The 12,379-nt window shown below is 41.4% G+C and overlaps 1 protein-coding gene across 5 annotated transcripts in view; it reads left to right on the forward strand.

Moving 5' to 3' along the window:
• The window catches only part of LOC105919040 (neuronal PAS domain-containing protein 3), a 1,017,839-nt gene that overhangs the window by 115,740 nt on the left and 889,720 nt on the right, over window positions 1–12,379 (forward strand). The gene's annotated exons all lie outside the window — the stretch shown is intronic.

The following is a 12,379-nucleotide window of genomic DNA, read 5'->3' on the forward strand; positions in this document are numbered from 1 at the left end:
TCTGAATCACTGAGGGAGGCATTGTAGAGATTGATGACCACAGGCAGGAATGATTTCCTGTGGCGCTCTGTGGTGCATCTGGGTAAGAGGTGTCTTCTGCTGAAGGAGCTCTTCTGCTGGGCCAGTGTGTTGTAGAGAGGGTGTGAGACATTGTCCAAGATGGATTGAAGTCTGGACAGCATCCTCCTCTCTGCCACGGTCGTCAGACTGTCCGGCTCCTCCCCCACAACATTACCGGGTCTCCGGCTCAGTTTTTTTAGTCTGTTGTTGTCCGTGACCCTCAGCCCACTGCCCCATGTGACATGTGACAGCAAAGAAGACAGCAAAGAAGATCATACTGGCAACAACAGACTCATAAAACATCCTCAGCATCGTCCGACAGATGTTAAAAGACCTCAGCCTCCTCAGGAAAAAGTGTTGGCCTTTTTGTAGACCGCCTCGGTGTTTCTAGTCCAGTCCAGCTTATTATTAAAGTACACTCCCAGGTACTTATACTCCTCCACAGTGTCAACAGGGACCCCCTGGATGGAAACAGGGGTCACAGGTGTTTTTGCCCTCCTCAGATCCACTATTAGCTCCTTAGTCTTTGTCACGTTGAGCTGCAGATGGTTCAGCTCACTCCAAGTGACAAAGTTGCCCACCACAGTCCTATATTCACTCTCATCACCCTTTTCAATGCAGCCAACTATTGCTAAGTCATCAGAAAACTTCTGAAGGTGGCAATAGTTGAAGTCTGAGGTGAAGAGGGTGCAGAGGAAGGGAGAGAAGACAGTCCCCTGAGGGGCCCCAGTGTTGCTGGCCACCCTGTCAGACACACAGTTCTGTAGGCGTACATACTGTGGTCTGCCCGTCAGGTAATCAACAATCCAGGACATGATTGGGGCCTCAACCTGCATCGCAGTCATCTTCTCACCCAGTAGAGCCGGACGGATAGTGTTGAAAGCACTGGAGAAATCAAAGAACATGATTCTCACAGTGCTCACCGGCTTGTCCAGATGAGTGTAGACTCTGTTCAGCAGGAAGATGATGCTGTCCTCAACTCCCAGGCAGGGCTGGTAGGCAAACTGTGGTGGATCAGTGAAGGGCATGACCATAGGCCCTAGCTGATCCAGGACTTGCTTCTCAAAGGTCTTAATCTAATGGGATGTCAGTGCCACTGGTCTGTAACCCTGAGGGCCACTAGGACGCGGCCTCTTTGGCACAGGAACGAGGCAGGACATTTTCCACAGCACGGGGACTCTCTGGAGGTGCAGGCTCAGGCTGAAGACAAAGCTAAGCACACCATACAGCTGGTAGGCACAAGCTTTGAGAACCCTGTGGAATACACCAGCTGGGCCGGCAGCTTTGCCGGTGTGGAGTCTGGTCAGCTGTCTTCTCACTAGGTCAGGAGTGAAGGACTCTGTAGAGGTGACAGTTGGGGGAGGGGTGAGGTCCTCAGGTTGTGGGGGCCATGATGTAAAGCAGGAGGGAGGGGTGGAGTAGGTGGGTGTGAATTGAGGTGGTGAGGAGCAGATAGGGAGTCTATAAGGAGGAGGAGTATCATGGTTGTTGTTGGGAAGCCAGCAGCAGAGATTTGTAGGGTATGGGCTACAGTGTCAAACCTATTGAAAAATAGGTTCAATTCATTGGCCCGGTACACGTGGCCTTCCAACCCCATGCCACCACTCTTCTGGAAACCAGTGGTGGTTCTCATGCCACTCCACACATCCCTCATGTTGTTTCTCTGGAGTTTATTCTCCAGCTTTCTCCTGTACTTGTTTTTAGCCTCCCTAATTTTACGTTTGAGTACCCCCTGCACTCTCTTCACCTCCTCATGGTTGCCATCTCTTCTTGTCATTCAGGATGGTCTTAATGTCCTTGGTGATCCATGGTTTATTATTGGTGTAACAGGTGACAGTCCGAGCTGGAACATTGCAGTCCGCACAGAAGTTGATGTAGTCCGTGATGCACTCTGTGAGCCCATTGATGTCCTCCCCGTGGGGCTCACAGAGTGCAGGCCAGTCAGTCACTTCAAAGCAGGCCTGCAGTGCCTCATAAGCCTCCTCCGACCACCTCCTCGCAGTCCTTGTGATCGCAGGCTTCCTCTTCACCAGAGGCACATAACAGGGTTTGAGGTGAACCAGGTTGTGATCTGACTTGCCCAGAGGGGGGAGAGAAGTGGAGACGTATGCATCCTTAATGTTAGCATACATCAAGTCCAGGGACCTCTCCTCTCTTGTAGGGCAGCTCACATACTGTTTGAAGGTCAGCAGAACTTTGTTCATGGTGACATGGTTGAAGTCTCCCGACATGATGATGAGGGCATTAGGATGTTGGGTCTGTAGTTTGAAGATGGTGGTGTGTATGATGCTGCAGGCAGATGTTGGGTTTGCAGAGGGAGGGATGTACAGGACAGCAATGATGACGTGCGGGATCTCTCTAGGCAGATGGTATGGATGGAGTCCAATGGCCAGCAGTTCAACATCCGGGCTACAGAGCTGTTCTTTAATGGTGATGTGACCCGGGTAACACCATCTGCTGTTTACTAGAATGGCGAGCCCCCCTCCTTTCTGCTTACCACTCAGCATCCCGGTCGGCCCGGACGGTGTGAAAGCCATCCACGGAGACAATCTGGTCCATCCATTTTGTCTGCTCCCACCAGAACTCCGCCTTCCTGAGTTCATTCCAGCTGTCTGCTTTATTCTTGGAAAATAATAAATAAATACATTTTGTTTCTAGATTGACCAGCATGAATGGATCAAATGAAACAGACCCCAAATTTACAAATATAATCACTGAATAAAGTAATAAAGTAGTTTTAAGTTCCTGCCGGTATTATTACACTCCTTTTTTAAGAATGGAGAACTGCTTTTTTATTTTATTTTATTAAAGAGTCCCACTAATGCAGAGTGCTTCAAGGCTCCATGTTTGGCCTCCTCCTCTTTTCTCTTTACCCAGTCCCTTGGCAGTCAGTTATAATAAACCAGTGTCTAGCCTTCTTTTTTTAGGCAGAAGACAGTCAGACGTTTATGACACTAAAAAGGAAAATAGTTGCTCTAAAAATAAACTTCTCAAAGGCATTGCAGAAATCATGGATGTCAACATCAATCTGGACCTGAGACCTAGTCAGCATCTGACACATAGTGCTACAGACCTGAGTGTAAGACTTATCTTAACTTTGATGCACAGTTAAAATCTGTGGTCAAGTCCAGCTTTTTAAAACTGAGACAGCTAACTAAAGATTTTAATCAGTGCTTTAATTACAACTTGCTTAGATTACTGCACTGCACTTTACTCTGACTTAACAAAACTCCAGTGGCTTGACTGCAGCTGGTCCAAAATGCTGGCACTCTTCTTTTAACTGGTACCAGAAAATGAGAGCATATTTCTCCTGTTTTAGCAGCAAATAATTAGCTACTGGTTCACATTTGGATTGATTTTAAAATTATTTTATTTGTTTTTAAATATCTTCATGGCCTTGCTTTCCAGTATCTGTCAGACCGGATTCATCTGCTTGTTCCATTTCGCTTGCTCAGGTCTGCAGATAGGTTTTTAATAGTCATTCAAAAAACAGAGAGTGCAAAGTGGTAACCACACAAACTGTGGATTCAAGTAGTTTTACATATCAGGCAGACCACTTCACTTTTTGTATTTAATGTTCTCTTAAAACAGATCTTTCTATTGGCCTTTAACCCAGTTTGAGATGTTACCTTTTGGAGTTTTTATGGTTTGTTTTTGTGGATATGCATTTATTTTACATTTTGGTTTAACTTTTTTATCTGTTTTGAATTACATAAAAGATAGACAAAGAAAACACTACACATTATCATTAATCTATGGATTTGTTTATCAATGTAAGTCTATAACCTCATTGGTAAATGAGGCTGAATTTCATCAAGCCTATATGGTCCAACATTTTCCCCTCAGCTGCAACATTTGAACCACAGAGTGTAATGTTCTGTTCTGGTTTATGTTTATTATGTGGTTAAGTAGCTCTTTCCTGCCTCTGGGTTTATTTCTGTTTTGGATTCTAGTTTAGCCCATTTATTGTGTTAGTTATTTGGTCCCTGTTTATGTTCCGATTTTAGTTCTGTGCTTTGTTTATTCTGTTTTATCTTAGGTTTCTTCTCTTTAGGTCTTAGGATTATTATCTAGTGTCCTGTCAGCTCCCTTAATCACTCCCACCTGTCATTGATTAATTAGTTTCATTCCTCTCACCTGTCTGTCCGCTTATTTAAACCTGCTTTAGTTCTCTGCTCCCCGTCGGTTTGTCACTTGTTGCCATTTCGTGTATCAGTTCTCCGCCATTGTTAAGAGCCTCCCAGCACCTTGATTCTGTCCGTCAGCTGACCTGTTCTGTCTGTTTTTGCCTTATCTCAGTTTGCCTGTTACTTGTCAAGTGTTGCCTGGATGTCCGCCTGTACCATATGTTGGATCCTGTTCTGTCTGCCTGATTCCCACTCATCACCTCCACTGTTAATAAACCCTGTTAAAAGCATTTGCTACCGCGTTTGGCTGAATACCGGGTTCATCTCCACTCAAAGCATTACACAGAGGGGTTCACACTGTGTCTTTACGCATAATTCAGCTGCTGATGTTTTCCCTTTTCAGTTCCATGCACTTCTAGCCTGTTACAGTTTACAACCTTTGTCGTCACCTTTCACAGAAAAAGGTTTGTCATGTCAATCTCCACCCTGACCAGACAAATCTTCTCTATTGCACAGGGCACTCTAGTGGTTAATTACCAAGCTGAAGGCTGAGTTTGAAGTTGTTCTCCGAACATGTTTTGTTTGTGGTCGGATCGGACAGAGTGATTACTTTCTGCTTCGCTTTTAGCCCACTAATAGTCCTATAGGTGGAATCCTATAGGAAATATATCACTTTTTATGTATTGCAACCCCAGATTCAATGAGTATTGACAGAGGTTTTTAAGCACTGCGCCTCACTCGTGAGTGACTGCAGAAACCCCCCCCCCCCCCCCCCCACAATTTTTTGGTAACGTCTGGTACTTGCATAAATTATTCTTAATGATACCGGTTTGAGGCGATGAGGCTGGCAGATTTCCCCTCCCCCCCCATTTGTTCACTGCATGTGAGAGATAAACAGTGGAGAAAATATACAAATAGAGTGTAAAGGGCTCCTTTAGAAGGAAGAGGAGGAATGACGGGTCTAAGCTGAAGCCCCTGATGTTAAAAGTCCCTTAAAATGTACCTTAAAAGTGCGTACCTAAATTACATGTAGCCTGTAGCACACTTAAATTCAAGCGCAAGGCGACTCCGCAACTTACCGAAGCGCCCCTAGTTCTGTGTCGTTAAACACAATAGCATGAAACACAACTACAAACTCTCCTATTGACTTTAATTGGGACATTTTGCTACAGGTGTAAGGACGTTAAACGTAGTGGTTCATCTTTTGAAGGCTGGTCGTTGATAAGAGCCCCTTGCTCCAAGGGAAGAGATGAGAGAGAAGCAGTAAGAGCGTTGAGACACAGAAACACAGCACATATGGTTCAGAAACAATTCCGAATAAATAAAAAAGAAACTTATAAACAGACTAAGTAGTGTTTTAGACTGCATCTGCCTAGCAGATCTGGTTAAGACCAAAATTATTTATAATTCTGATCGTTCTTCCTGCTCCCAAACAGCAGCAGGAATTACTGGTGGTCACAAGTTATGAAAGAAGCTGAAAAGCCTTTACAGAAGGCAGGGTTTAAACTGAGCTCTGAATGGACAGTGCCATGAACAGATCATCCGCAGCCCATATGGGCCATTGTTATTTTTATGCGTGAGAAATGCCATGTGTGGTGTGTGTTAAATCAGAGATATGCATGTGTCACACGGTCATTGCATGAGAGTTGAGATCCCTGCAGTTGGAAGCAGTTGAAGCAGGGTGAAGGCTGGTTGTCCAGACCACGGTGCTTCTGCTTTAAGTGGAGCCCCAGGGTAAGCCTTTTGCAGCATAACTACAGAGATAGCTCAGGATAACCTTAACCAGTCTAACTATGGGCTTTGTCAAAAAACAAGGCTTTAAGCCTGGACTTAAAAGTAGGCTGGGTGTTATCCTCACAGAATAAAAACTGGGAGTTGGTTCCACAGGAGAGGAGCCTGATACCTAAAAGATCTCCCATTCTACTTGTAGACACTCTAGGAATCACCAGTAGACCTGCAGTCTGAGAGCGTAGTGCTCTGTTAGGAATATATAGAGCAACTAGCTCTCTGACGTATGATGCCGCTTGATTATTGAGGGCTTTATATGTGAGAAGGAGAATTTTAAATTATATTCTTGATTTAACAGGAAGCCAATGAAGAGAAGCTAAAACAGGATAAATTCCCTTAACAAATTATCTTCACATCCCAATTGGATTCTACAAGCACTAATCAGTAGGATGTGAATAACAAGTTGGCATGTCAACATTTTACATTAGTAAAAATGCAATAATTGCAATCATACTTTAAACATTACAGTTATGACTTCCTTTGACAAAAAGTGGCAATAGATCCAAAATATACCACCATATTCTTATAAACTTCAAATGTTTGCTACCACTTTCTCTTTTCACAGTTTAGGAGCTTCACAGAGAGAACAGGCTCTCTCAGCGTGTCCATTCACTGGTGAAGAGACAGGAGATTATACCAATACATTCACCAAATCTACCCTTTCAGGTTTCCCTGTGTGGATTATGCAGAGAAACAGGCAGGGTTACCAGAGGGTGGTCTCTCTCTCTCTCTCTCTCTCTCTCTCTCTCTCTCTCTCTCTCTCTCTCTCTCTCTCTCTCTCTCTCTCTCTCTCACAGACACACACACACACACACACACACACACACACACACACACACACACACACACACACACACACACACACTGCCTCTCATTCGCTCTCTGTTTTACACTTAAGAGTGACTCCGGAGCAGAGGAATTCCCATGCTGTCATGGGAAAACTGTCACAGTGCTGTCTGTGTTCTTGCAATGCTTTGAGTGTGTGTGTGCATACCCAGTGTGCATTTTGTTGTTGCTTAGTGAGGAATTTGCCCATCAAGCATCTCTCTTTCTACTCTTCTCTTAGTATGACTGAAAAAAGAGGAGGAAGAAAAAGTATAAAGAAACAAAAGAGGCAAATGGTGTGGGAAGAGCTTTTTTGTGCAGTTCATCTGTACATCAGGTTCTATATAAAGTCCTCCCTTTTTTGTGTACAGAAGCTGTTATTTCATCAACCTTTATGATCTTATTGAAATGAATTTAAGAAAACAAGCCCTGAAAGGTGATCTGTAGGTCTAAAGAGCTACATGTAATGTCGCTAAAAAGTGAAACTAGCCTAAAGAATTCCACACCAGGATTAGCAATAGAGATTAAATCTGCTATCCTTGCTTAAAAAAAATAAAGGTGAAGGGCCAGGTTAACAGTGTCGTATGCAGACCTGTTGGCTCTGTAGGCAAACTGTAGGGGGTCCAGGAGGGGATCGGTGATTTCTTTAAGGTGTGAAAGCACAAGGCGCTCAAAGGACTTCATAACCACAGAGGTCAGAGCGACAGGTCTAAAGTCATTAAGTCCTGTGGTCCATATCAGGCAAAATTAAATATTTTATACATTAAATACACTTTGCTGTGCAGTGCAGAAAAGTTTCTATCAAGGCGCTGTGTAGATAATTTTATATTATTTTTGGGTCATATTTTTCAAGCCGTTCAATTTTCCCTGTTCTGTATTACGTTTTTTTTTTTTGTTTCTTATTCTGTCACAGTATTTGTTGAGAGCTGTTAAACAAGGTCATAGACGTCTGGCTGATCAATTTCGTGAATCCACCAATTTTGTTTTTGCAATAATTTTGTAGTCCAAGCTGAAGGATGCCGAAGCTACAAGTTGATAAGTGAAACTGTTCGGTTGTTGGGTGTAATAACACGCACAATTCATTACACCATCCCCCAGCATACTATCAAAATGGTTGAATGCAGTGGAGTGGAACTCTTGGTGACCTGGAAGAGGGCAAGGTATGAAGTGCCTCCTTTGCATTTAAAGAGATGGCACAAAAATTAGTTGCTCTCAGACACACCTTAGAACAGGCCTGTTTTGGAGTCCTGTGGAGCTAGATTATGATACATTCAGACCAAAGCATTGCAGCTCCTCTTTATATAGACCACAACTGTATGATTTAAATGTGAAAAGACAGGAAATAAAAGCATCACATGTCAACAAAACAACAAAATGCATTTTTGGAGGAAGGAAAAAATCCAGTTTGATTAAATGTTTTATGTTTCTGTGGCCAAAATTTGTTTTTGCACAGTAGCATATGTCATGTAATATTTTAAAGAACAGAGAAATTCTGTCCACGAAACAGCTGATGTCATGCTGTATTTTTATTGTGTTTTAAATATGTGACATGACATATGATATGACATAACATTAAATTTGATCCTCAGGAAACTTGTTCAGACACCAAAAAATACCTTCTTTACATACCTTGTTCTTCTGTGTGTTTTCAAGTTTTCCAGAGTTCCGCTAAGCAGAAAACTGATAAGTGGTTCTTTCTGATTGTTATTTAACAGTAAAAAATGAAAAACCTTTCAATAATAATAATAATTTCTGTGACCATTCTGGTGCCTGAGCAGACTGAAAACCAAATTAAGCCAATCACAGTTGCTCCTTGGATGTAACCAGCTCTCTCATTGGTTAGACAGCCACACTTGTAGTTGCAGTAGGTAAATGAATGGCCATTTTGGATGATTGATGGGGAAAGGTGTTTGTGGTCAAATTTGTGAATTGTGATTTTTGGGTTTCCCTTTGAAGTTGGGATTTGGAAATACATTTTCAAATTGCAGTGTTTAATAGTGGACTAGTGAATACAATTTATGTTTCCTCTTTGGTAGTTCAGTTTAAAATTTGCAGTTGCAGGGCACTTTTAAAATTGCATTTTAAAATTGTGTTATTTGAAAGATAAATTTGGGGTGGTTGTGTTTCTTTTTCGGTGACACTCCTGGTCCATAATATTTACTAATTAGATTGTCTGTACGGATAGGGTTTCATTAGGTTTTATTTAGAGACATGAGTGTAAGATGGCTGAATATAATGTGTATTACATACTTTTAATATTTTATGCTCAACTTTACAAAACTTTAGAAATCCAAACACCTTTTAAAACTGAACCAACTTCCAAGCTGCATGAGGTCTCCGGCAACACTTGAATTACTGAAAAAACAACTTTATAAACTAACCCGTTTTCAGTAACAAACTGAAATGCACTGGTCTTTATTAGAGTTTTTTTTTTTCAGTACTAAAAGTGTTGCAGAGACTTCATATTACCAACTCTTGTAATAAACTAGAATCTGGACCCAAAATTCAGCCAGAGACTTTTAGGAGATTTATGAGAGAAACAAATAATAATAATAATAATAATAACAATTTTCCTATTATGATTATGCATGCAATGGAAAAATCTAATCAGCATCAAGTTTAACAGTGTTTTCTTTACAAGCTTGAAAAATCTTGACCTTGTAAAGAAGTATTCGTCAGCACCACTTATAGGCCTCACATCACCCTATAGTCCCACCATTTAGGCTTCCTACTTGTACTCACTAGCTTTGTCTTTTAGCTGTCTAATTGGGGGCCTGTTTTGAAAAGGAAAGGTGTTAAGCAAGAAGAATTCCCATAATGCTCTCTTGCTGGGAGTTGGTATAATAGGGACCACTTAGTTCCTATTAGACAATGGTAGAGTTGGAGCAAGACACTTAAAAGCCTTTAGAGAGGTTATACCATCATTTGGGTATATTATGTCTATGTTTTGTGTTTTTAAATTTGGGGCCCGTTCTTCGGATGTTGCTTAAAACATCAGAGATCAAATAAAACATCCAAGATGATTTCATCCGGCTAATCATGGTCCGGCTAATTGGGTTCTTCGAACACACCTGTTGTTTATGATTAGTATCGCTGGATTGAGTTATCTGAGACAACTGCACGTTCATGCGTTTGTTTAAAAGGGGAAATGTGTCGATAGTAGAAACAATGATCAGCAGCGCTGCTATTGGCTGTTCAGCATGGCCAAAGAACGCCCACAGTTTTTCTCCCAAGCAGAACACAAGCTTTTAATGGAAGGTTATGCCGAATTTGAGTCATTAATTAAAATGACGGGGAACACCTCAAAGTCTGCTAAAGCCAGGAGAGAGGGCTGGCAAAAAGTAGCAGACAAATTAATGCATAAATACTGTCCATGGTAGATGTTTCTATCACTTTCTACAGTATTAATTTTTGCATTTTAATAATTTGATATTTACTTTGTTCTTTTATATCAGAGCCTCCACGGGACCCACTAGAACATGGTAACAAGTAAAAGTGAAGTACAAGAATATTCTACAAAATGGTAGCCTTTAAATATTATACTTAATTTTAAAAAGCCACTTGTTATGTCAAGAGATCAAAATTTCGGTGTCATTCCTTAGACACAGGAAGTAAAGGACACGTGCAAACTGGGATTTTTAACAAAAAATTATTTATCTATAAAAAATGAAGTTCTTCCTTTTCCAAGTCATACACAGTTTACACGATAAAACTGTATTGCTCCGTGTCTAGATAATCCAGCCATATTTTTTTCTAATACAATATACGGCTCGACAGGAAGCAAGCCTTTCAAAGTAAAACTAAACTTCACAATAAAATGGCCTGAACAAATCTTACCGAATATGATAAAAATAAAAAGCAAACCATCATACAAATACCTTAAATTTTTTCTATTTATGACTCAAACACCACTTTTTCCTCTTTAAAAGCCACTGTTAAATGATGTGTTTGTCTGTTTATAACAGCCACCAAGAGAAATCTCTCTACAATTACACTGTCGCGCTGCGCTAAAGGATCCTGTCTATTGCGCAATACGCGATTAATTCGAAAAACTCTGCAAATTATTCTTGCACCTTCCGCAACAGGTTGCTGTCGTAACAATGGACATGGATGCGGCAGACTTCCCTATCTCCTCTGCTTCTAAAGCTGCGATCTAATACTGTTTACATGAAATAAGCCTGCTCTCGAGCAGGTTTAAGCTGGTGCACATGTTGCTATGACAACAAGTGCAGGAAGTCAAATCCAGCTAACTGAGTTAGCGACGTACGAAGAACGGACCCTTGGTCTTGTTAAAATGAAAAACTAAACTGAATATTCATTGAGGTAATCAAACTGATATTTTCCGAGTACAGCCCTGATTTTGTTTGTGCCAGATTGTTTTAAAAGTTTATTTTATGTTTCAAAAATACTTTAATAATCCCAGAGGGAAATTACAGTTCCAGTACAACCATCCATCACATACATCACAAACATTTCGGGGGAACGACTGACTGAGGCCTTGCTGCCGAGGACCCAGCCTGATGCGCTGGGTATCCACTTGTAGCTTCAGCATCCTTCAGTTTGGACTAAAAAATCTCTGTGAAAAACAAAAATGGCGGCTTCCCAAAATAGGTTAGCTGGAAGTCCATGACCTTGTTTAGCAGCTCCATGGCAAATTCTGACGTAATTGTTCAAAAGATTTTCTGCGTTCCTAGAGACTCCAAGTACACATTACATGCATGCAAGGGCTTAAAAAAAGTGGATTTTGCATGATATGTCCCCTTTAAAGCAGTAATGGCATTTGACTGCCCACATACATGAGGATGGTGGTGACATTTAGCACTGTGTTAGGAGAAATCCCTCATGTCCATGTATGTGATTGCTGCGAGTTGTAAGCCATGCATCCACAGCCCTACATGTATAATCTGAAAGCACACATCACCAGTGACCTCTGTTCTTTGATGTCATACAAGTCAATTTACAAAGTGATTCATAATGGAAAGTGCCCTGAGATGCCTTGAGAGTACCTTGAGATGAAATGTTTCATGAAATGGCTCTATATAAATAAAACTAAATTGAACTGAATGGGAGATTTGCTGCTCCATATTTATTGTGAATAAACTTTGATTGAAATGGGCTATAGACAGGAAAGAGGCAGATTATTAATATTAATATTTGGATGCTTATTGTTGAGTAGATGTTCTCCTGTGAGTTTGAATTTAAGTTAAAACTCATCTGCTTAACTGATTCAGGAAAAAATACTTGAAATCAGTTGTGAGGGGACATTTACTTCCTCGCTCAGCTTTAATCACACCTCTGGACACTAATTAGTTATCATTTCCGTCACCTGTCAGGCTGCAATTACCCCTGATCTGTTGCCACCTGTGTTCACCTCTTTATAAGACTCACCTCATCCTGTTCTCGTCGCCGGTCCATAGCGTTCACTCCTGCTCAGTCTCTGCCAGAATCCTTGTCAGCTCAGTTTTTTGTTACAGTCAGCCTGAAGACTTACTTCAACTTTGTTTTTTGTTACAGTCAGCCTATAGACTTTCCGTCAGCTTTGTTTTGTTCCAGTCTCAGCCTAGTTCCAGCTCAGCTCT

The sequence above is a fragment of the Fundulus heteroclitus genome, unplaced genomic scaffold, assembly GCF_011125445.2.
Source record: "Fundulus heteroclitus isolate FHET01 unplaced genomic scaffold, MU-UCD_Fhet_4.1 scaffold_87, whole genome shotgun sequence".
In the NCBI taxonomy this organism is placed as follows: domain Eukaryota; kingdom Metazoa; phylum Chordata; class Actinopteri; order Cyprinodontiformes; family Fundulidae; genus Fundulus; species Fundulus heteroclitus.